At 43.8% G+C, this 26,427-nt stretch overlaps 1 protein-coding gene and 1 non-coding gene across 2 annotated transcripts in view; both read left to right on the top strand.

Annotated features, from left to right (window-relative positions):
• LOC140189013 (uncharacterized) overlaps positions 1-26,427 on the top strand; it is a 1,003,756-nt gene that overhangs the window by 318,071 nt on the left and 659,258 nt on the right. The gene's annotated exons all lie outside the window — the stretch shown is intronic.
• On the top strand, positions 25,066-25,147 carry trnas-aga (transfer RNA serine (anticodon AGA)). Its single transcript has one exon. It is a non-coding gene; the product is annotated as a tRNA-Ser (tRNA).

The raw sequence follows: 26,427 nt of genomic DNA, 5'->3' as shown, positions 1-26,427 counted from the left end.
GCTGAGGAGAGCAGGGAGGGGGCATGAGAAGGCCTTGGCGAGAAGGGTAAAGGAAAAGCCCAAAGCATTATTCAATTATGTGAAGAACAAAAGGATAACAGGAGTAAAGGTAGAACCGATTAGAAATAAAAGTGGGAAGATGTGCCTGGAGGCTGTGCAAGTGAGCGAGTTCCTGAATGAAAACTTCTCTTCGGTATTCGCCAATGTGAGGGAACTTGATGACGGCAGGGACATTATGAGTGAGGTTGATGTTCTGGAGCATGTTGCTATTATAGGAGAGGAGGTATTGGAGTTGTTAAAATACATCAGGACGGATAATTCCCCGGGGCTTGATGGAATATTCACCAGGCTGCTCCAAGAGGCGAGGGAAGAGATTGCTGAGCCTCTGGTTAGGATCTTAATTTCCTCGTTTTTCACGGGAATGGTACCGGGGACTGGGGGGGGGGGGTGGAGGCGAATGTTGTCCCCTTGTTGAAAACCAGTTATAGACCAGTGAGCCTTAGTTCTGTGGTGGGGAAACTGTTGGAAAAGATTGTTAGAGATAGAAACTATGGACATTTAGATAATCATAGTCTGATCAGGGACAGTCAGCATGGCTTTGTGAAGAGCAAGTCGTGTCTAACAAGCCTGACAGAGATCTTTGAGAAGGTACCCAGGTATATAGATTAGGGTAGTGCAGTGGATGTGATCTACATGGGTTGACAAGGTTCCATACGGTAGGCTTATTCAGAAAGTCAGAAGGCCTGGGATCCATGGAAATTTAGCCGGGTGGATTCAGAACTGGCTTGCCTGCAGAAAGCAAAGGGTCGTGGTGGAGGGAGTACATTCGGATTGGAAGGATGTGACTACTGGTGTCCCACAAGGACCTCTGCTTTTCGTGATTTTTATTAACGACCTGGATGGGCGGGGTGGGGGGGGCGGGAGTAGAAGGGTGGATTCGCAAGTTTGCAGACTACACAAAGGTTGGTGGTGTTGTGGAGAGTGTAGAGGATTGTGGAAGTTTGCAGGGAGACATTGATAGGATGCAGAAGTGGGTTGAGAAGTGGCAGATGGATTTCAACCCGGAGAAGTGTGAGGTGGTACACCTTGGAAGGACAAACTCCAAGACAGAGTACAAAGTAAATGGTACGGCACTTGGTAGTGTGGAGGAGCAGAGAGATCTGGGGGTGCATGTCCACAGATCCCTGAAAGTTGCCTCACATGTAGATAGGGTAGTTATGGGTTGTTAGCTTTCATAAGTCGAGGGATAGAGTTTAGGAGTCGCGAGGTAATGATGCAGCTCTATAGAACTCTGGTTAGGCCACACTTGGAGGGCTGTGTCCATTTCTGGTCGCCTCACTATAAGAAGGATGTGGAAGCATTGGAAAGGGTACAGAGGAAATTTACCAGGATTCTGCCTGGTTTAGAGAGGGATAGATAGAGTGGACAGCTTGCGCCTCTTACCCAGGGCACCACTGCTCAGTACAAGAAGACATGGCTATAAGGTAAGCGGTGGAAGGTTCAAAGGGGATAATAGAGACAGTTTTTTACTCAGAGAGTGGTTGGTGCGTGGAATGCATTACCTGAGTCAGTGGTGGAGGCAGATACACTAGTGAAATTTAATAGACTACTAGACAGGTATATGAAGGAATTTAAGTTGGGGGTTTATATTGGAGGCAGGGTTTAAGGGTCGGCACAACATTGTGGGCCGATGGGCCCGAATTGTGCTGTACTATTCTATGTTCTATGTTCTATGTTAACTTTCTGCCCAACTCCCTAAAGTCCTCTTTAAAGGACGTTCTCTCTCTGTTGTTAGTTCTAATAAGGTGGCTGCTCATCCTGCTCTTTCAGGATGGCCTGTAGCTTCTCAGAGTCATCCTTGTCCCTGGCATGAGTGAAGTAATGCATCATCCTAAGATCTCACTGATTTCCACTGATACTCCTGTCTGTGTTCCCCCGGCTAAAGTGTTTGCTGCATGTGATTGATATCCTTCCATGTCCTGTATATTGATGAGCTTATGTAACAGTCTCTTTGTAATAAAACTTGTTTAAAAATCATTCATTATATTCTTTGTTGTTTTAGCTCAGGATATTTACACATGCATTCACAAACAAAGGAGTCTGCACGCATGTTGAAATGAAAACACTTTGTTCGAACTCGTACGATTTTAATACAGAAAGAGAGACAAATATCTACAATGGTAGCAGTACGTAATTCAAAATAATACTTATCATCCACAAACAGACCAATCTTCGTGTTGGAAGAGAAACACAGTTCCGACATTGTCACGCAGCTTGTTTATTTCCTCACTGACCCGGTCTCCCTTAATATGTCTCGCTCGCTTCACTCTCTGTCTCTCTCTCTCTCATTCTCTTTCTCTGTGTCTCCCACACACCCTCTCCCAGGTGCTCACACCCGTGTCATCTCCCTCGTGCCCTTTCTCTCGCGCGCTCTCCCTCACGTGCTCTGCCTCGCGCCCTCTTTCTCGCGACGTCTCAGTCGCTCTCTCCCTTTCGCACCCTGAGCCCTCGCGCTCACTCCTTCATGATGTCCCATTCGTTCTCACTATCTCGCTCCCCGTCTTTGTTTCTGTCTCATTCTGTCTCTCCCTTGCGATGTCTCATTCAATCTCACTATCTCTTTCTCTCCCTCCCTCTCTCTCTATCTCACTCTGTTTCTCGCTCGCGATGTCTCATTCGTTCTCACTATCTACCTCTCCCAGAGTAGAGTGCCCTCCTCTTCAAATTATCCACCATTGTACCCGTACCAAAAAATATCAAGTGAACATGCCAGAATGACTGGCGACCTGTTGCACTCACCTCAATAATAAGCAATTCCTTCGAGAGTCTGGTCAAGGATTACATCTGCAGCTTGCTGCCACCCAGACTGGACCCCGTACAATTTGCCTACCGACACAACCGATTGACAGATAACACAATAACCACAGCTCTACACACCGTCGTTACACAGCTGGAGAAGATGGATAGCTGTGAGAATGTTGTTCTTGGATTACAGTTCGGCATTCAATACCATAATTCCATCCAGGCTCGACAAGAAGCTCAGACAGCTCGACCTTGATACTGTCTTGTGCTGCTAGATCCTGGACTTCCTGTCAGACCACCAGCAGGTTATAAGAGCGGGCTCCCTCACCTCAAACCCTCTGACTCTCAAAACAGGAACCCCTTAGGGCTGCGTACTGAGTCCCTTCCTTTACTCCCTGTATTGATATTCTCTCCAGTCTTCTCTGCAAAATAACTCCCCTTCTCTCAGCATCATTCAACACTTGATTCTCTGTTTAATTTGCATATTGCTGTACATTCATCAGGGACCTTGTCTAATTTCCACTTCCTAAACTTCTCTTATAGTCCCTTCTCCTTTTTGACTGCATTTGCACCATTGCTGAACCACTGGACTTTAAATAAATCCCACAGGTCAGATGTGAGTTTACCCAATCACAGCAGCTCCCAGTCTCTACTCTCCCCATTTCCTACCAGACACAATTCTCATTAGCTTGCCCTCAGTTCAGTAAATTCCCCAAGATTGTGTGCTTATTTAGGGATGACGGTTGTCAAAATAGTCTCCCACAGACATTCATCAGTTGCAAGGCTCATGCCCTAATTCAAGATCACTTAAATGTCTCTAATGTATCTGCTTCTAACTAGCTACGAATTCCATTCATTTTCTGTGTAAAATAAGAACCTAAGGGATACCCACTGCTATAGGTTCCGCCAATCACCTTAAAGTTATACCCCCCTCGTTTCTGCCACTTCCACCCTAGAAAAAATGCTTTGGCTGTCTACTCGATATGTGCCTTCTATCATCTTGTATACCTCTTTGAAGTCACCTCACACCCTGCATCCCTCTAAAGAGAACACTCCTCCACCTGTCCTCACAAGACATCCTCAATGAAATTCAAAGTTCACAGTAAATTCACCGTCAAAGTTTACACGTGTCACCGCATACTACCCTAAGATTCATCTTCGTTTTTCCGTTCATTGTAAATACATGTGGTTCCATGCTGTAATGGTGAGCACTCTGCACTCTGAATCCAGCGGTCCGAGCTTGAGTCTCGGCGGAGCCTGTTTCTTATTCTGTCAATCAGGATCCATTTGTGAATATATGTACTGGATTATGACAATGTTAGTCAGTCCCCATGGGAAGGCAGTCGGCTGGTGGCGTAGTGGCATCAGCGCCGGACTTCGGAGTGAGTTCGAAGCCAGATGGCTTCACAGGCATGCTTTCCATCCGTGTTGGGTTGAGAGTCGAGCCAGCAACTCGACCTCGTATAAAAGAAATAGCCTGCTGCAGAAACAGTAAAAGCGTGAAGAGCTGACCCATGCTCTCTTGTGAGTCTATAAGGCAATTTCCTTTTTTTTCTCCATGGGAGAGCGCGACGGTCTGGAGGTCGTGTGGCCGCGTCGAGCGAAGGTCGAAAGGCAACCTTGGCTGGAGGCCGCGTCTTTGTGTATATAGGCCCCCAGAACGATTGAGTACGAGCTGTCGCCGTACGGAGTCCGAGCTCCGTAATGCTGATGGAAGATATTTTCGAAATTCGAAGGCATGTGCGATTAATCGTGTTAACTGTAGTTTGTATTGTTCTCCTTCAGTTTGTTTTGTGTTTACTTTTTTGTTGGCGACAGGTTGTGTTTTTTTTGGGACGGCTGGTTGGGATTTGAGGTCAAATGTTCCTGTTGGCGTTTGTCCGTGTGAATGATCTGAAAGATTTTTTTTTAATGTGTCAGGGAAGGGTTAGTGGTTTGTTGTTGTTGTCGCTGTTTTCTGTTCAAGAGGAGTTTGGGGATTAGGGGTTTGATGTTTTTGATATTGTGTACGGGTGTGCGATCTATTAGTTTTATGCGAGGGTGACGTGCGGGTTTTGGGTTTTGCGAGTTCTATTTCTTACTTTTTTTTTCAAATGGGGTTGATGTTGTTTCATTCAACGACATTCATATCGCATATTTGTATTTCAGGGCTATCTGGAGAAGACAAATTTCAGAGTTGTATTGTGAGTTCATTGTTGGGGTGAGTGAAATTATCCCCTCTGCTTCAAAAGCCTGATCGTTGAGAAGTAATAGCTATTCCTGAACCTGGTGCTGTGGGAATAAAGAATCTTGAAACTCTTTCTTGATGGCAGCATCGGGAAGTGAGCATCACCTGGATGATGGGGTCCTTGATGATGGATGCTGCTTTGCTGTGACAGCGCTCCTTGTAGATGTGCTCAGTGGTGGATTGGTCTGTAGTTGTGGTGGAACTTTTCTCTGGTTATTCCATTCAAGGGCATTGGCGTGTCGATACCAGACAATGATGCAACCCAGTCAGGTGTTTCTTCACTGTACATCTACACAAGTATGTCATTTCCTTAGACGACGTGATAAATTTGCACAAACCTGCATAGTATAGGCTGTAAATGCAGGTAAATCTTTCCAGGGTGCTAAAAATTCTGCTCCCCTAGGACTAAATTGGGAAATTACTCTTTTGTTTTTACAACTTTCTATAACCTGCCTACGTTTCTGTACTTCTTTTTCCTCCTGACATGTCAAAAACCTTTGCAAAGTGAAGCGCACAACATCTCCAGGTTTCCCTTTATCAACTCTCCGTTCCATCCTGAAAGAATCCCAGTTCGACGGAGGTGATTGATGGTGCCCATGAATTCCAGTTCAGTGTCAGGGTTCCTCAAGTATCAGTCCTTGAACCAGTGGCCTTGTATTAGTGTTCAACGGTGGAGTACAATGTAAGGTGTGTTCAGGTCTGTGTGACTCTAACAGTGCGGAGAGTTTTATAGGTCTGCTTCCTGGTATTGAAGATCTAGATATTATAGAGCTCATTGTCCCTATTGTCAACTGCTGACTGTTCGCGTACAGTCTCTTGTGCATGGCATGTCGATACCAAAGATACACCCTCTTTTCCTCTCAATGCTAAGTTGTAGCAGTTCGTCTCCCTGCAATACTGTGTTTGGTTTGTGTGTTTTTTTTTCTTGTTCGGCTCACTACTGTGTAGTGCTGGAATTATACTGACTAATGTACATGCGGTCCAAAGCAGATTTGTATAGTTCTGTCTTCTTCCAGTGTTGTAAGTGGCTTGTGTACACAAAGGGCGGAGGATGTCTGCGATCGGCCAGGTCTTTGCATGGTCATCTGTTCAGCAAATGGGCTGGTACTGGAATTCTGTGGTCTCACAGAGTTGTGCTGGGGTAGTTGGGGTCTGTATCCCTCCATTTTGTGCTGTGCTAATTCAGCTCTGTGGGCTTGTCGTAGAGCGCAGTACGCAGTGTATTATTGTTAAATGTCAGTTCTTTGCAGGGATTGTACAGGTCTCTGATCACACAGCACAAAGACAGTTAAGTGTCTGTACCTAATAAGAATCTCTGTCATTCCAGTACTGTTCCGTGGTTATGAATGTCTCTGTATGTCCAGCTGTTATAACAGCATGTCTCTGAACAACATGTTGCCAGCAGTTGTAAAGGTCTTTGCCCTGACTGTACGGTGCGAGTTATTGTGAAAATCTGTGCCCTTGCAGTGCGGTGGCAGGCTGTTGTAAACATATATCTTCTTACAGTGCGGTGCCTCGTGTTGTAAAGGCCTGTGCCCTTACAGTAAGATGTTCATTATGTCAATAGGACACAGTTACACTGCAATGCTTGGATTGTCCAGCTCTGTGTCATCAGTGTTATGTTTTGATAAATCTCTAAACTTGTATCAGAGTCTTGTGCTGGTCTGTGTCCTCACTGACCCGTACTGTGCTCTGGCAGCTCAGTGTGCTTGGAATAGTCATAATCATAGTTATAGTTATAGTCATAATTTATTGATCCCGGGGGAAATTGGTTTTCGCTACAGTTACACAATAAATAAATAGTAATAAAACCATATATAGTTAAATAGTAATATGTAAATTATGCCAGGAAATAAGTCCAGGACCAGCCTATTGGCTCAGGGTGTCTGAACCTCCAGGCGAGGAGTTGTAAAGTTTGATTGCCACAGGCAGGACTGACTTCCTATGACGCTCTGTGTTGCATCTCGGTGGAATGAGTCTCTGGCTGAAAATGCAGGAATGCAGTGGCATTGCCTTTAGAGAAGTGTGTCCTTATTACACGAACTGACCATATACACTTGGGTAGTTGAGAAGTCTCCTAGAGACCAGACATAATTTTTCAGACCATTAGTGGGCACAACATCATTGTGGAATGGGGTAGACCATCAAGCCCATCAATTCTAAACCAGCTCCTGATACAACATTCCTACTGTCGCGTTCCGAACTTTTTTCGCCACAACTCAGAAGGCTGTTTCCCCGAAGGATCTGTCCAGTTCCTCTTTAATGACTCTGAATGGTTGTTCTCATCAGCACTGCAGGCTGTGTGCCCCAGATGGGAACCACAGTCAGATTAGAAATAAGAGTTTCGTCACATTTCCCTGCGATCCCCTGCCCATGAGGCCTGAAGTCATTAACCAATAAACAATGAACAGTAAAACAAAGGAGCTGTCTCCTCAGTTCACTCTGTATGTGTGTGTGTTGACCATGATGCCAGTTTAAACCGCATGCTTGCATGTGGTCTGCGCCCCCAGTTGACTAATCTCCATCACCAAAGGATTTACTGAGCTTCATACTCTTCGCTGGTTGAGAGACCGAACAATATCTGTCTTAGAGTTAACACGCCTGGAAATATCACCATACCCCTTCATGACTCACTTTCCAGCGGGCTCTTCTCCTGGGTAAGCATCAATGTAAAGTATTCATTCTGTATCTCGCTTGCTAACTCTGGATCCAGGCAAAAACTCCCTCCTTTGTCCTTGAGTGTCCCTGCCGTTCCGTAGTGCTCTGTTGTTTTCAGTATACAGTATGTGTGAAATGTCTTGGCATTCTCTTTCACCCTCCTCACTCAGGACATATCCTGGTCACGGTTCACTCTCCTGATTTGCAGCAGGATTGGTTTCTTGTTTCCTTTATAGCCCTGTAGAACCGTCGAATTTCAGCTGCTAAAACGACAATATGACCCCTTTCTTTTTTTTCACTAAATGCAATATCTCTCATCACCGTGAGCTCCTGAATATCAGCATCATTCTTTACCTTCCTCACAAGGACAGAGAAGTCCTTGGTTCTGACAGCTGGACTGTAAGTGACTCTCACATGTCAGACATGGACTTAACCAGCAACTTCATCTCCCAGAATACTCTATATGATTCCTGTCCAATGCTGCTGTACTTAGCTTTCCGCAAATTCCATTCATTCCCCTGCAGGTCCTGCCTTATCTTCATCACTAACCATCTGAAAACCTCCAGAATTGTAATCCTTAAATCTTTCCCAATGAAACTCCAAACATTTCACTAGGCTCACTTCCCAATATTAAGCCAAGTATATCCCTCGCCCTGGTGGACCATCGACATACTGTTTCAGGGAACCTTCTTGATCACTCCTAACAAATAATGTCCAACCAAGTCTGACACTGCAATGGGGTCTCAGTCATTTTGAGATAATTATTCACTCACTGTAGCTATCTATTCATTTTACATCAGCCTATAACCTGACGACATGTCTGTTTCTTTCTCTTACTGGATATAGGACCCTTCGTGTAATCTATGCACAGTGATTGCACCTTTCTTATTCCTGAGTTCTGCTCACATTGTCTTACTTGATGAGCCTCTGGGATGACCTCGACCTTGTGACATTTTGTCTGATCAGTAGTGCAGCTCCCCAACCTGTTTTACCTCCCTCTGGACTGTCTGAATGATCTGAATCCTGGAATGTTGAGCTGTGCGTACTACACTTCTCTCAGCCATATCTCTGTAATGGCTGAATCACCGTGCCATGTACTAATCCAGGCTCTACGTACGTCTGCCTCAACTGATCTCCACCCTGCACTGATATAAACACGCTTCAGCCACTTCGGTGCCACCGTGCTCTTTAACGTGGCTCCCTCTGGACTTGCTTTTTGTGTTCCTCGACCTCGTGGCTACCTTCTGCTCAATGCTGCTTTCAGATCTATAGCTCCGTTTTCCAGCACCACTCACAGCCCCGCGCCTCCGTCCATCGCTTCCACATGTTAAACTCTACCAGGGTAGCCCCAGCAAACCTCTCTGTGTGAATATTAGTTCCTCACTGTCCTTACACCAGTCTCAGTTATCCTGGAAGAGAGCCCAGTACCCGATGCCCTCCCTCCAGCACCAGATTGCTAGCTACACATTTAACTGCACGACCTTACAATCACTTAACTCACAAGGAAATAATCCAGAGATCACCACCAGAAGGTTCTAACTTCTGATCTTTCTGCTCAGCTCCCTGAATTCTTTTTGCAGGACTTTGTCTCTCTGTTGTGAGTTCAAATGCACCACAAACTCTCGCTGCTCACCCTGCCCTTTCTGAATGGCCTGTACCTTCTCAGAAACTTCCTTGGACCTGGCATGATGGAGGTACCACACATCCTACAATCTCACTCATGTCTACAGATGCTCCTGTTTGGGTACCACCACACCCCCACCCCACCGGGTGAAGTCTTTGCTGAAAGTGATTCAGATCCTTCCATCCCCTGTATATTTGCTGAAAGTGATTCAGATCCTTCCATCCCCTGTATATTCATATGCTTATCTAATAGCCTCAGCTCAGGGTATTTGCATATGGATTCTCAAACAAAGGATACACAGCACGCGTCTTAAATAATAATATTTTATTAGAACCAGCACATTTTCAATGCAGAAAGAAAAAAAAAAACTAGAAAAAAAAACAAAACAAATGTCTGCAGTAGTAGCAGTACAGAAATCAAAATCATACTTAACATCGACTAAACAAACCGGTCTGAATGTTGGAGGGGGCCAGAGACCCGAACAATGTCACGCAGCCTGTTCTCGTTCTTTCGCTGTCCTCTTTCACTTTCCTACTTCAGCTCCAATCTAAGACAAAACTCTCTTCCCACCTTGTAGCAAAGAAGGTGCCTGTTTCTGCGCCGTTCAAATCCCCTTAGAGTTGTACATTTCCATCTTTGTAGTACGAGCTTCTCTCACCCGATCTCCTATGACTTTCAGCCCAGACACACATGTTTATCATCACCTCAACTATTATGGCTGCAAACCTGCAATTCCTTGAGAATCTGAAAAACAAAATGTTGTGAACTGGTTGTTTTGTATTTTCCCAAAGTAATCCGGCTTCAATCTAACATTGTTGGGTCTTACATGCTTCCATTTTATTTCAACATAAGAACATGAGTAATCACAGTTAAGCATTTCCTTACAACGCCACAATGGCAGGGCGTTCAAAACGCTCTGCCTGTAAAAAAAAAAAAAAAAAAAAAAAAAAAAAAAAAAAAAAAAAAACAATAAACTGATTCTGGCAGCCCCTTCCCTGTAATTCCCTCCAGTTACCTGAAAGGTATGTCCTCTCGTGTTAGCCACCGTCTCCCTGGATAAAAGGCCCTGGGCAACGACACTACCTGTCTTTTTTTTCTTAATCTTGCACAACTCCATCAATCTCCTCCCATTCACCATAGTTCCCAATAGCAAAAGTGAGCTTTCTGAACTTTTTTTCTCATTGTACATGTTCTCCAATTAAGACATATCTAGGTGAATACTCCCTACGCCCTGTCTGAAGCTTCCACGTGAGTTTTATAATAAGGCAATAGGAACTGAATACGCACTCTCTGTCTCTCTCTCGCTTTCTCTCACTCTCTCACTCTCTCGCTCTCTCTCTCCATTGTTCTCACTCATTCACTCTCAACATCCTCTTTCCTCCCTTCAGCTCCAGCCTGAGAGAAGCTGGAATGTCATCACGGTAACCGTTGCGCGATGTGGTGCCCCCACCTGAAACTTATCAGCCCATCCATCCACTGTCTCTTTCAGTCATTTACAAAAATCGGAAAGAGCAGGGTTTCAGAACAGACTTCTTGGAAACGCTCCATCTACTGCCAGTCCCTTACTCTTTGCGTAAGGTAATGCAAAATTCAGGGAGTCAAGTTTACATCGATCCCAGTTTCTGAGTTTCTGGATGAGACTATTAAGAGAACTCTTGCCAACGTCTCACTCCATCGCACTACCCTCATGAATTTGTTTTGTTATCTCCCCAGAACGGCATTCAGGTGTGTAAGGCACGACCTGCCCCTCTCAAAGTGATATGATTGCCCTTCATTATGCCTCCCCAACTACTCATCAACCTTACCTCTAATAATCCTCTCCAATAGTTCAGCCTCTATTAATGCAAGAGTCACTGTTTTACAATTTCCAGGGTCATCCCTATTGTCTATTACTTATTTAGAGTTTATATTTAGATATTATCCGCTCTAGATGAACCTGAATTGACTTTACTGGCCAACTAGTGAAGAGCAGACGAATGAATTCAGAGAAGGATTCGTGAATTCGTTTCATCTCGAGCGGGCAATTCTGAATGTAGACGTTGCTTATCTTTTACATTTTATAAATAATAATCTTCCCGGCCATGCTTGTTTTGACCAAGCTTTCTTACCGGGGCTTCGTAGAAGTCTAGGGCTCATCGAGAGATGGTGATTAAAAAGGCCAGTATGGTAGTGCGCAGTAGCGCCGTGTTTATTTGCTTGAATGCGTTCCAGTTTTTGATGCGAGAAAGGGAAAGCCATTAATAATTGGCGAGCACTGTATTGCACGGATTGGATTTGCCCAATTTGGGCTCTGACGTTAGACTCCCCCTCCCAGTGTCCATTCACGCGCCAGCGACTGGCTTTTGGAAGTGGACGATCGTTAGGGCATGGGAGTGAAATTTTCATTCTAAAGACGGGATAATACGCTCAGCTTCTGGCCTGCCGCTTTGCTGTTGCTGTAAACATGGCAAAACGTGCAGGTTAGAAGCGATTTGTATTGTTAATTTTAGTATTTTGCGGTTTATCGTTTAGTTATTTGTTTTGTCGTTTTCTTTTATATTTTGTTAACTCCTGTATTTTACAGACATGTCTGACGGTACAGTGCTCTGAGTCATTTTAGTGCACTAGTGCAACAATGGTCACAGAAAGATCTCTGTCTTTACAATGAAAGCTTCTGATCAATGGGATTTACATGCGCACGTAATTAAAGTCGTCCTGTTCAATTGTGCCTAGACTGTGACAAACAGCTTACAAATGCAGCAATGGCTCCAGAAAAACTGAAAAAAAAAAACACTTTCTTACAACTCTCGGCCATATGATACGCAAAAGTAGTGATTGTTTTAAACGGCTGTCGGAATCTCAAAACAGAGTAAAGATTTTGTTATTTGAATCGCAGTCAGTAAGAAACTTCAGGAAGCAAGTTACTTAGTAGCGGAACTTATTAGTCAGAAAAGGAAAAAAATCACAGATTTGGTGGGAACCTAATAATGCCAGAAAGTAAAATAATAGTGCGTTAAACGCTAGGACAGGATGGACAACGATAAATTGAAAAGGTTTCACTCTCAAGCAGTACGATAAGTCGACGTATTAATGACATTCCACTTGATGCTGAAGAGGTTATTCTGTGATAAACTGGAAAACACGAGCTCCTCCATCCAGGTTGATGATTCAACAGATTTCTCCAATAAATAGCATTGGTAAAATTTGTAAATTATTGAGACACTCAAGGAAACTTTCTTCTTTTGCAATGAGTTTCCCGAAACAAGCAAAGTTCAAGATATATTTAATGTTTTGTCTTCATATCTGGAAGATCAGTTTTGGCAAATAAGTTGCTTTAGCTTATGTCTTTTATTTACTTCACGATTTCACATTGTCAATATAGATTTTCATGTTGTATATAGAAACATAGAAGCATAGAAAACCTACAGCACAATAGAGGCCCTTCGACCCACAATGCTGTGCCAAGCCTGTCCTTTCCTTAGAAATACCTAGGCTTACCCATATCCCTGTATTTTTTCTGAGCTCCAAGCACCTATCTAGGAGTCTCTTAAAAGACCCTATCATTTCCGCCTCCACCACCAACGCCGGTAACCGATTCCACGCACTCACCACTCTCTGCATGAAAAAACTTAACCGTGACATCTCCTCTGTACCTAATATGAAGCACCTTAAAACTATGCCCTCTCGTGCTAGCCATTTCAGCCCTGGGAGAAAGTCTCTGACTATCCGCACGACCAATGTCTCTCATTATCTTGTACAACTCTATCAGGTCACCTCACATCCTCCGTCGCTCCAAGGTGAAAAGGCCGAGTTCACTCAACCTATTCTCATAAGGCTTGCTGCCCAATCCAGGTAACATCTTTGTAAATATCCTCTGCACCCCTTTCTATGGTTTCCAAGTCCTTCCTGTAGTGGGATGACCATAATTAAGCACAGTACTCCAGATAGGGTCCGACCAGGGTCCTATATAGCTGCAATATTACCTCTCGGCTTAAACTCAATCTCACGAGTGGTGAAGGCCATGCACCGTATACCTTCTTAACCACAGAGTCAATCTGCGTTACAGCTTTGAGTGTCCCCAAGATCCCTCTGATCCTCCACACTGCCCTGAGTCTTGCCATTAATGCTATATACTGCCACCATATTGACCTACCAAAACGAACCACTTCACACTTATCTGGGTTGAACTCCATCTGCCACTATTCAGCTCAGTTTTGCATCCTATCAATGCCCCGCTGTAACCTCTGACAGCCCTCCACGTTACCCACAACTCCCCAACTTCTGAGTCATCAGCAAATTTACTAACCCTCCCTCCACTTCCTCCTCCAGGTCTTTTATTAAAATCACGAAGAGTAGGTGTCTCAGAGCAGATTCCTGAGGCACACCACTGGTCACCGACCTCCATGCAGAATATGACCCATCTACAACCACTCTTTGCCTTCTATGGGCAGGTGAGTTCTGCATCAACAAAGCAATGTCCCCTTGGATACCTTGCCTCCGTACTTTTTCAATAAGCCTTGCGTGGGGTACCTTATCAAACGCCATGCTGAAATCCGTATATACTACATCTGTGGTTCGACCTTCATCAGTGTTCAATCAGGCTCGTAAGGCACAACCTGTCTTTGACAAAGCCATGCTGACTATTCCTAATCATATTATGCCTCTCCAAATGTTCATAAATCCTGTATCTCAGGACCTTCTCCATCAACTTACCAACCACTGAAGTAAGACTCACTGATCTATAACTTCCTGGGCTATCTCTACTCACTTTCCGGAATACGGGAACAACATCTGCAACCCACCAATGCACCAGAGCCTCTCCCGTCCTCATTGATGATGCAAAATTCATCGCCAGAGGTTCAGAAATCCCCTCCCTCGCTTCTCACAGTAGCCTTGGGTACATCCTGTCCAGTCCCAGTCACCTATCCAACTTGGTGCTTTCCAACAGCTCCAGCACATCCTCTTCCTTAATATCTACATGCTCAAGATTTTCAGTCCGCTCTTAATTTCAGTATTAAGCTCTTTCCTGCTAGCCTTATAATCTTCTAGACCTATATCATTACCTACTTTAAAAAATAAAAATCGTAAGCTGTTCTTTTCTTCTTGACTAGATTTACAACAGCATTTGTACACTACGGTTCCTGTACCCTACCATCCTTTCCCTGTCTGATTGAAAAATACCTGTACAGAACCCCACACAAATATCCCCTGAGCATTTGCCACATTTCTTCCGAACGTTTCCCTGAGAACATCTGTTTCCAATTTGATGCTTCCAAGTTCCTGCCTGATAGCCTCATGTTTCCCCTTACTCCAATTAAAAGTTTCCCGAACCTGTCTCTTCCTATCTCTCTCCAGTGCTATGGTAAAGGAAATGCAATTTTGATCACTATGTCCAAAACGCTCCCCCACAGAGAGACCTGACAACTGACCAGACTCATTTCCCAATACCAGAAAAAAGTACAGCCTTTCCTCTTGTCGGATATTTACTTATTGTGTCAAAAAAGCTTGCTGAACGCACCGAACAAACTCCACCCCATTTAACTCCTCAATCTTAGGAGATGCCAATCAATATTTAGGAAATTAAACTCTCCCACCGCAACAACCCTGTTAATAATACAGCCTTGTCGAATCTTTCTCCGAATCGGCTCCTCAATGTCCCTGTTACTATTGGCTGGCTCATAAAAACACCCAGTAGAATTATTGATCCCTTCCTATTCCTAACTTCCACTCACAGAGACTCCGCAGACAGCCTCTCTATGACTTACTCCTTTTCTGAAGCCGTAACACTAACCCTGATCAACAGTGCCACGCCCCCACGTCTTTTGCCTCCCTCCCTGTCCTTTCTGAAACATCTGAAGCCTGGCACTTGAAGTAGCCATGCCTGCTCCTGCACCATCCAAGACTCTGTAATGGCCACAACATCAAGTGCCGCTCCACGCACTAATAGCATTAATTAAAATCAATTTACATCCTTTATTTAAGTTAAGTCTACCGAGGCTACCTTTAAAATAAATCCATTCTTGGCTTAAGCCAGTTATTTAAAAGAAATGTAGTATGTTTCTGTCTGTTAATATGGTCTTCATTTTTGGGAAGCTTCGCTCGCCATTGCTGTTCTGTATTTGATATCTGTGTCGCACCTGCCATTACTTGTTATTAGGCTGCCAAGATATTTGAATTTGTTGACTTGTTTAATGTTTGTATGAAGAGGGTTTGTTGCAGAGGATTATGGACAATTTTTTTTTCTGTTACATGGAGCCACTGAGGAGAACCCAAGCGCAGGAGACCGGCACCTCGACTGAGTTGCGGATGCTGGCGTAGACGTGAACGTAGAACAGCTAACCGGAGGAATCTTGACAAGGAGACGGGATTTACAGGGACTATCTGGAAACTAGAGCTGAACTTGGAACAAAACTTAGAACTAACGGTTCTAATCGGACAAGAGAACGAAGTATTACACAAGAATGGACCAACAAACTGGCAACCTGTGTAGTGACGCCATCGTACTTATTTCACAGTCTCTGATGCAAACCAGGAGTACCGTAATTAAGTAAACTAGCAGCAATTGGAAATCTACTGGCTGAAATTAGAGCATAATCAGGGAGAAAGGAGAGTTAAAGGAGAACAGCCAAACGGAACCATGACACTTTATTTACCTATGCTTTCCTTTTATCATCTTCTAAACATAAAACTAGATCCAATGTCATTCTACGTTTCCAAAATCCGCACTGATAAAATGCTACATCACCTCTCTTTTCCAAAATATAATTCAATCGCTCTATTACCATATGTTCCATAAGTTTACCGAACTGAGATGGGATGTTAATGATGTTTTTCTCTTACTGGAAGGATCCTGCGGAGATTTCCAGGTTTCGGAACAGGCACTACCATTTTCTCTGAGGAGGGAAGATGATTCAAAAATGTTAGTATTATCTTATGAGTTGTAAACTATCTGTTTAAACATACAATACATATATCATCCTTTCCCGGAGCCATCTGACTTGTACTGTTAATAGCTTTCTTAAATTCACACAAAGAAAATCTACATCACTAATACTATCATTGTTACATCTGGCTTCCAGCACATCAGACTATTCACTTAAAACCTCATCCCGACATCGCGTAGGTTCTTCACTTAAATTATATTGATTATGAATTGCAGCAAATGACCACGCCAGTAACTCAACCTTCCCTATTTCAGTAACAATCACCTTCTTTAATCAATACTGGAATCTTATTAACCCGATGAACCCCACCCCCCGATTTTCTTAATCATTCCCCAAGCATCTCCAAGTTTAATATCCTGTTCAATACTATCACAAGATGACCTCCAGTAAACCTCTTTCACAACCTTCACCACTTTCCTCACCACAGCTTATACCCTTTCATACTTAATAAGGTCACTCGGAGAGTGATAATTCTCAACTCTCTCAAACACCTTATTTCTCTCCCTAATTCCCTCTGCACACTCCCCCATCCACCAAGGTGCAGTCTTCCTCCTATTAATGTCATTTTTAACAGGCATCACTTCCACCGCAGTTTGATGAATAATGTGACATCACCATTCATTGCCGAAACCCATATCAGCCTCAATGTTCTGCCAGTTTGCTGCATCAGAATGCCACCTCCTAAAATCAGTCTCCTGCCCCCTATATAACTCCAAACCTAAGCTTATAAATATATGAAAATAATCACTTCCCATTGTCTCCTCACTCATAACATCTCATTCAGTCACTCCAGCCAGAATGTTTGAAACTGGAGTTAAATTTACAGCAGTTTTCAGACTATTAGGAATATTACATTTCTTACCCCTTCAATGATTAAGGCACACAAGATTGGAAATACCTAAAAATTCTTCTACAATCAAACAACTCCATGAATGACCCCACAATGAACTGTGCCCAAAAATCCCCACACTATACAACCCTTAGTGAGCTAGAGCGATATATGCTTTCCAACATATCAATCAAAAGCGCTCAACAGGAGTTTTACCACTTTAACACCCCTACCTGTTGAATCAAGTGCTTCTACTACAAACAGCTCATGCACTTCATTCACATCCACAACTCTGTGTCCTATCCCTTTCCTTATTAAACTTGCAACACCACCCCCTCTACCACCTAACCTATCACGCCGTATTATAATATAATTTCCTGCAAAGGAAATGTGGTACAGCCCGGTTTCATATTGGGTGAATTTGATGAATCAGAAATAAACTTCTTAATGTCTTGATTACTCTCATTCCACTGCAATATTCTTAACCCCATTTTATACCTGCACAAAGAGACTGAAATACAGATACCCCACCCATCAGAGCTTCTTTTACAGTTTCCCACATAACACCAGTTATACCGAGATACTTTTCAGCAGCTTTCACAATACTTATATTTTTCTCAGTACAACTAGATGACTGACCAGTATAATTCGCCACATCCTGTATAAATATCACAAACTTCATTTTATTGACTAGTAAAGTATATTTAGTAATGGACCTGCAATGTGACATTTCGCCGCTGACTCCGCATTCTGTCTGACTGGTTGTATTTGATCAACATTCGGTTTAACTTTTCTGCAAGGCCTCTGCTTAAGACACACCTAACTGTACTTTAGCCTGTTCAACCAGCTGCTTTCTTAAGTACTTCACATCCTTTTAAGCTGCACTACGTTCTCCTCTACAGTTACACCAATCAAACTTTACACCTTCACAATCTTCATACTTAGTTTCCCACAACACTAACTACACCTTAGTTTCCCATGACATACTGCCACAACACACCCAAATCTCTAACTTTGTGTCATCCAAGCAGAGGTGGAATATGAGCTCGTGCGTTATAATTAAAATACCCCAGATTAACTTTATTAGAAAGCTTCACCTCATCAAAGCATATCAATGCAGTTAAACTGTCCATCTTTTCTCCATTTCAAAGTACCTGTAATCTCTGCAACACACACACAAAATGCTGGTGAACGCAGCAGGCTGGGCAGCATCTACAGGAAGAGGTACAGTCGACGTTTCAGGACTCGGCCTATAGATGCGGCCTGGCCTGCTGCGTCCACCAGCATTTTTTGTGTGTGTTGCTTGAATTTCCAGCATCTGCAGATATCCTCGTGTTTGCACTTGTAATCTCTTTACCTTCTTAATTTCTTTATCGAAATCTCCACCAGAACACCTGTTCTAACACCCCTGATACCTCTATTTTCATTAGGCAACATATATATCATTTTAACCATATAAAGTCTTCAAATGTAATGCCTTCTCACAGTTTCTTATCTTAACGATTAGCACATCACCTCCCCGTAAGCTTTGCGCACAATCTATATTCCCTAAAGTAGTTTTCAACACTTCAGTTAATTTCAAACGAGAAAACGTGCAGATGCTGGAAATCCAAGCTACACACATGAAATGCTGGAGGAACTCAGGACTGATGAATGGCCTCGCCCGAAATGTCGACTGAACCCTTTTCCATAGATGCTGTTGAGTTCCTCCAGCATTTTGTGTGTTGCTGCGGTAATTCAATAGGATTGATAAAAGAAGGCTGTTCCAGGTCAAATTTAAATAATACCTTGAAGTCTTCTTTATTTTTTTCTGTATCCTCTCAAATCACTTGAAATCATTCCAATATTGTGTTACATTTTCCGTTTTGCAGATCTAGACCCAACTTCATTCCAACCTCCTACCGCACTCCCAGGACCATTCATTTCCTGTTCCTTTTCCAGACACTTCCCCCCGCCATCTGAACTTACATTATTTCCCATTATCCGCACAGGTTCACAGCCAGCGCAATCAACCGCTACTGCCCCTGAGCCAGTCAGCAACTCGAACCATTTTCATGTATTTTACTGTCAATCAGGCCTAGGGGCGGAGAAACGAAGCGGATGCTCACGTGTTGCAATTACATCACAAAACTCAATCGTACCTTCCCCCAAGTTCACTCTTTGAGCTTCTGTTCGGATGGTCCAGTGTTGCGGGAGGGGCAGGTGGCTTTAAACCCTGCGGTACACAAGTTCATGGTATCGTTCTCTCCAAAGTGTTTCAGTTGTTCCTTTGCCTGTCTTCCCACACAGTCAACCAGACAAACAGAGAGAGTCGGCACGGGTGGTGGGAAAGTGCGGGAGTTCATATCTCACAGCAGTAGTCCCTGTATAATGTTTCGGAGTGACCCATTCGGTCATTGAGTGTAACATCAAACGGCCTTGAGATACAGACGTAGTGAGGGAAAAGTGAAACAAAGCGATGAACGTCCCTTCTTCTCGGGAAACTCTCCAGTTTTGGGCTATTTGCACACCAGATTGTCCCATATTCGAATCCCGTATTCATTTGAAGCAGGAAAACGGTCTCCTCGTCGCGAGTTGAACCTCGGTCTCCCGCGTGACAGGCACGCATACTAACCACTGAACTAACGAGGAATAAACAAGAGTATGGAATCTGTCACACGGATGTCAGTGTGTAGGAGAACTGATAGAGTCACTCCGATGTCTGTTTGCTGAGCGTAGAGCTGCCGCATTTTACCCATCCTCTCTTCACTGTGTGGCTGGACGTGTCTCAGAATTTTTAGTCATAGTCATACTTTATTGATCCCGGGGGAAAATGATTCTGTCACTTACTGAGTTCAAGGACTGGGCAAAAGAAGGGATCCCATTAACGTCTAACTGCGTGTTGTTTGAACGGATATTTATAATTAGGATTTGTTTTCCATTTACTGATACGTGAAGCAGGAAACCATCTGTACCCCTTCGAATCACTCGGTTCCATTCTCCCTTCAGTCGGATCCCAGGCGCTGTGTTTCTCCGGTCTGTCGGAACGTCGCGACATCCAGTGGTCGGTACAGGAACTGCAACAGAGTGAGGAACCATCCTTCAGAAAACAGCTCAGACACTGAGAATCGAGTTACAGAATCTTATAGCACCAGAGACCATTCAGTAACCGAAACCGGTTTGTATCATGGGGAGATGGTGGTATAGTGGTGAGCATAGCTGCTTCCCAAGAAGTTCACGCGGGTTCTATTCCCGGCCATTGCAGATTGTGCGCTTTCCGGATAAAAAAAGAAAAACTCTCACCAAGCGCTATGAACGCTAAACTCTAATTCATGAGCAATTTGTTATGAGTGAAATTCACTCTAATGGATGAGATGGATCCCTAATGTACGATGGGGTTGGTCCCTCATGTAGGATGATCGAGGACACCAAAATGAATGAAAAACACATATTAGACCCGGGAAGCATTGAGAGAGGGTTTCTATGAACTCCCGTCGAAAAGAAGATTCAAACTTCTTCAGAGTACGCATCCCCTATTGACATCAATGGATCTGGGGTTGAGAGGGTGAAAGTTACTCGGCATACACATCAGCGAGGATCTCACGAGGTCTGTAAATACCGGCGGCGTGGTGAAAAAGGCACAGCAGCGCCTCTTTCACCCCAGACAGTTGATGAAATTTGGTATGGGTCCCCAAATCCTAAGGACTTTCTACAGGCACAGAATTGAGAGCACCCTGACTGGCTGCATCACTGCCTGGTATGGGAACTGTACTTCCCTCAATCACAGGACTCTGCAGAGAGTGGTGCGGACAGCCCAGCGCATCTGTAGATGTGAACTTCCCACTATTCAGGACATTTACAGAGACAGGTTTGTAAAAATGATCCGAAGGATTGTTGAGGACCCGAGTGACCCGAATCTCAAACTGTTCCAGCTGCTACCATCCGGGAAACAGTACCGCAGCATAAAAGCCAAGACCTACAGGCTCCGTGACAGCTTCTTCCACCAGCCCATCAGACTGATTAATTCACGCTGATACATTCGTATTATACGTTATATTGACTGTAATAAATATAGTAATATTTATTGCATATTACTATAAATTGTACATTGCACATTTAAACGGAGACGTAACGTAAAGGTTTTTACTCCTCATGTGTGTGAAGGAGGTAATTAATAGTCAATTCAATTCAATTCCATGGAAGAGACTTCACAGTGCAGAAGTTGAATCACAAACGAGAAGATGTGTAGGTGATGGAAATCCAAGCAACACACACAAACTGCTGGAGGAACTCAGCAGGCTTGGCTGCTTCATGATCCTGTAGAAGTGCTTCGGCCTGAAACATCGACTGTGTGTTAATTCCATAGATTGCTGCTGCACATTTTCTCGTGTACAAGAGAGGGGGAAAAAAACAGACAACTGTAATACTACCGTCCCTGGGTGGGCTTGAACCACCAACCTTTCGGTTAACAGCCGAACGCGCTCACCGATTGCACCACAGAGACGAGAATTAAAAGAGCACGAATAAATGACGAATTTCAATTGAAATACCGTTTCCTTTTATAGATGCATTATGCGACACATTAGTGTTTTAAAACATGAGGATAAATATCCGCTGCCGCCAACAAAGATTATAGCAGAGGATGGTTTCGATCCATCGACCTCTGGGTTATGGGCCCAGCACGCTTCCGCTGCGCCACTCTGCTACAGGAAAGATCGGATCTGTTGAACTGTGAACATTGCACGATGTTTTGTGTGTATGTATGTATGTATTTATGCCTGTGTTTGTACATGTTTGGGTCTGGTTCTGTGTCTGTATATGTCTGAGTCAGTGTCTGTGTCTGTACATGTTATGGTCTGTGTCTCTGCCTGTGTCTGTACATGTCTGGGTCTCGTTCTGTGTCTGTATATGTCCGGATTCACTTCGTCTTTTTCCCGTATACAAACTCAAACGTAGTTTATTTTCTTTTGTTTATTCCCTGTTTCTTCTCTTTCTCTTTTTCTCCACCTTTCTTTCTGGCTCACCCAGTTATTATCTCTGTGCCTTTTATGTTCTATCCCGTCTTGCAGCTCGTTCCTGCCATTTCGCCCGTGAAATGTGTTTTACTTTATTTAGTTATCCAGACGGATAATTCATCCCACTGGTAGGCTCATTTTTAAATAAATAAGACGTTTTCAGCCGAGGTGCCATTAACTTCCTGATCCTGTCCTGATGATTGAATGAATGTCGGAGTTGCTTCAGTGTTGAACCCGCAGTTCACCTTGTGAAGCGGAACTCGCGACGTTGATGTACTGCAAGCACTCACCTCAAACGCAGCAACTCCTCCACCGGGATTACCTGTTGGTGTCATGTTCAGACCATCACGGCCGGACCAGTGAGTGACAGATGGGGAGATGTGGAGTATCGCTGATGCTTCGCACCTCCCTGCCACGCGGGGCGGGTTTTCCATTTCACCACCACAGCTTTGTAACTGAAACAGTAAGGGTCGGGTTTTAACTCTCCACGTAGGACGGTGTAAAGACAGGTTGGGGATATATATAAATAAACAGGCCTGGAAATACCTCACAGGAACTGTCTAAATATTCGTTGCATGTGGACATCAATAAATACGCGATGGTCATAACCTCTTGGCAGCGTGTTATGCCTTTGAAGAGACGGTGCTCTGGCGGACAACAGCGTAAGAAGCAGTGGAAACATTTTTAGGTAGTTGAGCTGTCACTGAAGTAGCGTTATAGGAGTGAGGTGATAAACTCAGCTCACAAAATTAAATGAAAGAAGTGAGAAAGGAATCTATGCCAAAATCCAAGTGAGAGCGCAGTGCGGATGGTGAGGGACGAGGGAGCAGCAGCGAGGGAAGAATGAAGGAGGAAATATAACTTCCTCAGTGTCATCATTTCAGATTCTCTCTCCTGGGCCCGGCACATACCTCCTGTTACAAAGAAGGCACGGCAGCGCTCTGCATGTCATCTAAAAGTTTGACAGACTTCAATAGATGTGTGGCGGAGAGTATATTGACTGGTGGCAAGAGGACCCGTGTCCTTGTACGGAAAAGCCCAGAAAGCGTAATGGATGGAGCCCAGTCCAGCACAGTTATGCCCCTCCTCACCGCTGAGCGCATCTACACGGAATAGAGGGCCGCGGCCATGCAGGTCATACTCTCTTCACACAGCTCCATCAGGAAGGAGGTAACACATCAACAGATCCATCACCCCGCAACCATCAGACTCCTGAAGAAGAATGGATAGCTTCATTTACCCAACACTGACCTGTACCCACAACCCATAAACTGAATTTCAAGACTAATCATTTCATGTTCTCGATCTTTATTGATTAGTTATTATTAATATTGTGTTTGATCTTTCTTGTATTTGCATCGTTTATAGTCTTTTGCACATCGCTCGTCTGCTGTCTATCTTGAGTGCGGTCTTTCATTGATTCTCTTGTGTTTCATTGTATTTACGGTGGATGCTCATGTGGTTACGAGTATATTCTTCGGTAATAAATTTAGTTTAATCTTTCAACTTTGGAGATTGCTGAGCCTCTAGCTAGGATCTTTATGTCCTCGTTGTCCAAGGGAATGGTACCCGAGGATTGGAGGGAGGCGAATGTTGTCCCCTTGTTCAAAAAAGGTAGTAGGGAGAGTCCGAGTAATTATAGACCAGTGAGCCTTACGTCTGTGCTCGGAAAGTTGTTGGAAAAGATTCTTAGAGATAGGATCTATAGGCATTTAGAGAATTATGGTCTGATCAGGGACAGTCAGCATGGCTTTGTGAAGGGCAGATCATGTCTAACAAGCCTGATAGACTTCTTTGAGGAGGTGACCAGGCATATAGATGAGGGAGTAGGCTTATTCAGAAAGTTAGAAGGCATGGGATCCAGGGAAATTTAGCCAGGTGGATGCAGAATTGGCTTGCCTGCAGAAGGCAAAGGGGTGGTGGTGGAGGGAGAACATTCAGATTGGAGGATTGTGACTAGTGGTGTCCCAGAAGGATCTGTTCTGGAACCTCTACTTTTCGTGATTTTTATTAACAACCTGGACGTGGGGGAAGAAGGGTGGGTTGGCAAGTTTGCAGACGGCACAAAGGTTGGTGGTGTTGTAGATAGTGTAGAGGATTGTCAAAGATTGCAGAGAGATATTGTTAGGATGCAGAAGTGGGTTGAGAAGTGGCAGATGGAGTTCAACCCGGAGAAATGTGAGGTGGTACACTTTAGAAGGACAAACACCAAGGCAAAGTACAAAGTAAATGGCAGGATACTTGGTAGTGTGGAGGAGCAGAGGGATCTCGGGGTACATGTCCACAGATCCCTGAAAGTTGCCTCACAGGTGGATAGGGTAGTTAAGAAAGCTTGTGGTGTGTTAGCTTTCAGAAGTCGAGGGATAGAGTTTAAGAGTCGTGATGTAATGATGCAGCTCTTTAAAACTCTGGTTAGGCCACACTTGGAGTACTGTGTACAGTTCTGTTCGTCTCACTATAGGAAGGATGTGGAAGCATTGGAAATGGTACAGAGGAGATTTACCAGGAGGCTGTCTGGTTTACAAAGTATGCATTATGTTCAAAGGTTAAGGGAGATAAGGCTTTACTCTTTGGAGAGAGGGAGGATGAGAGGAGACATGATAGAGCTGTACAAGATAATAAGAGAAATAGATAGAGTCGATAGCCAGCGCCTCTTCCCCAGGGCACCACTGCTCAATACAAGAGGACATGACTTTAAGGTAAGGGGTGGGAAGTTCAAGGGGGATATTAGAGGAAGGTTTTTTACTCAGAGAGTGGTTGGTGCGTGGAATGCACTGCCTGAGCCAGTGGTGGATGCAGATACACTAGTGAAGTTTAAGAGACTACTAGACAGGTATATGGAGGAATTTAAGGTGGGGGCTTTTATGGGAGGCAGAGTTTGAGGGTCGGCACAACATTGTGGGCCGAAGGGCCTGTACTGTTCTGTACTATTCTATGTTCTATGTTCTATGTTCAGGATCAACCCTGCTTATCTGACTCCAACATTTGACTCTAACTCTGAAGAACTTGTAGTCGTGGCCGAGTGGTTAAGGCGATGGACTAGAAATCCATTGGGGTTTCCCTGCGCAGGTTCGAATCCTGCCGACTACGTGATTATATCGGTTTTGACTCCCTGATCCCTCCCACGGATACAGATAGTAAAAAGCCAGTCGAAACATCGATCTCTGTTCGCCGCCTCCAAAACCAGGGGAATTGTCCATGTGGTTTGCTTTTATTCAGGTGGCATCTACTATGCAATGGGTCAGTGCGTACGGCTGTTATCCGAAATGTTGGTGGTTCCAGCCCATCCAAGGACTCTTTTGATCCAGTAGCCTTTGCTGTCCGTTTTGTGCGCTCCGTGCTGTCCCTAGTACATTCGTTTAAAAAATATCAACATATGGGAAACAGAACACTACCACGACCTGTCTTGCTTACATTTATGTTGGCATAAACTTAAAATATTTTACATCGACGATCAAACCAGCAGAAACTCTTACAAGGCACCAATGTATTTCATGTTTATATTTATGTAATCGCCACTTGAACCAGAGGGATAAATTCTCTCAATTTCACTCACACCAACACTGACTCACTTTCAAACTCGACATTTCATGCTATCGACATTATTTGTTTTGTTATCATTATTATTACTTTCTCAGCTCAAGCTAGTAAAACTTGAAGTACGGGCGTACTGAAGCACGCTCATTCCTCAATAGCCACGGACTTCGGACTGTTCTAGTGGTGTATAGTATAATGGTTTCCAGGAGATTTGCAGAAATATTGCTTTGTTGGCCTAACCGTTTAACGCTATTGTGTAGTGACTTTGAGATGATAATTGTTGATATTACTATTGGGACAATGTATACCCTGTTCATGCTCGATCGTCTTTCAAATTTGTTCTTTTAATTCAGTATATTTCTTGTGTTTGTTAATTGTTGTATGTTATGTGTGTTTGCAATGGCTATATCGATTATGTACGTTGTTATTGCCTTTTAATCCAGTAATATTATATATCCAGATGGTTATTATAGATTGAACTATCTGTAATAATGTATCAGCCATAAAATAATTTGTAGGACTCTGACCCGAATCTAGAACAGGTTTGTATTTACCGTAAGTATGGCGTCTTTTATGAGTTTGTACTTTAAAGCAAGATTTTGGTGAATGATGTTTGTCAATTCATTGTCCCTGTGTAAGTAATCAGATTGAGTTAAACTGCTACTCCATCCTGCAATGCGTTGGATTGTTTCTGGTGTTCCTTGTCATTGTCTGCATTTATCGACTTTAATTTGTTGGGCTTTTGTTATGTATTTATAACATTTTTGTGTTGATCACCTGGCCCTGTATTGCTGCAAGGAACCCCTCTGTGTCTGGGAAGAGGTCTCCAACTC

This window comes from Mobula birostris, chromosome 28 (assembly GCF_030028105.1).
Source record: "Mobula birostris isolate sMobBir1 chromosome 28, sMobBir1.hap1, whole genome shotgun sequence".
Lineage (NCBI taxonomy): Eukaryota > Metazoa > Chordata > Chondrichthyes > Myliobatiformes > Myliobatidae > Mobula > Mobula birostris.
The sequence above is the reverse complement of the archived record's forward strand: the minus strand, read 5'-3'. Positions and strand labels throughout refer to the sequence as shown.